The 827-nt window shown below is 43.3% G+C and overlaps 1 pseudogene; it reads right to left on the reverse strand.

The window, feature by feature from the left end:
* LOC101506831 (receptor-like protein 54) overlaps positions 1-345 on the reverse strand; it is a 26504-nt pseudogene extending 26159 nt beyond the window's left edge.
* Between the last annotated feature and the right edge of the window lie 482 nt (positions 346-827).

An 827-nucleotide genomic window follows, 5' to 3' on the forward strand; every position in this document is an offset into this window, starting at 1 on the left:
ATCTAGGGAAGTTGGGTTAGGTTCCTCTGTTGCTTGACGACCGGTGTCTGCGATGTCTTCAAATGACAGCTTGATGCCTAAGTGTGCTTGAATAGCATCCACATCCTGAACAACTGAATTCAGGGATGCCTGGAGAGTCCTCAAATTTGCTTCCATTCTGGGTTGTGAATCTAGCACCTTGGCATTGTGTGCCATCTGAGCTTCTATGAATTCCATTATCTTTGCAACAAATTCAGGAGGGGCTGTTTCAGTAGCTGGTTGAGGCTGAGGTTGTGGCTGAGGTTGTGCTGGTTCAACAGTAGGCTGAGGTTTTATCCAAATATCATGTAACCTTTTCAATTGCATTTGATTTACAATTGATTCTCCAAATATTAGAGTGGTCTTTGCAGATTCTTCATTAACAAACGAAACCTTGAAGTGTTTCAGAATCTTGGTAATCAGCTGTGGATAAGGTAGCATAAGCTTGCTCTGTGAAGCTTCCAGCATGTGCCTTAGCACAATCCATGCCCATCTCCTCCTGAGCTCCTTTGATAAACCCCATAACAGTAGTATATCCAACTTCTGAACTACTGCATGGTTACCTGAACGTGGAACAAGCATCCGAGTCAGCGTGTACATCAACATACGATGTTGGACCTTCATTTGACCGATAGGTAATGAAATGGTTTCCACAAAACCATCAATCATCATGTCCTTAACTGCAGTGTGCCTGTCAACCGATTCTTCCCATCCTTCGTCAGCCGTATCATCTTCAGAACTGTCGTCGATAGATTTCCCGTGAAATGGCAATCCTGATAAGGTAGAAAAATCATCAAAGGACATAGCAA

The sequence above is a fragment of the Cicer arietinum genome, chromosome 5 (genome assembly GCF_000331145.2).
Source record: "Cicer arietinum cultivar CDC Frontier isolate Library 1 chromosome 5, Cicar.CDCFrontier_v2.0, whole genome shotgun sequence".
NCBI lineage: Eukaryota > Viridiplantae > Streptophyta > Magnoliopsida > Fabales > Fabaceae > Cicer > Cicer arietinum.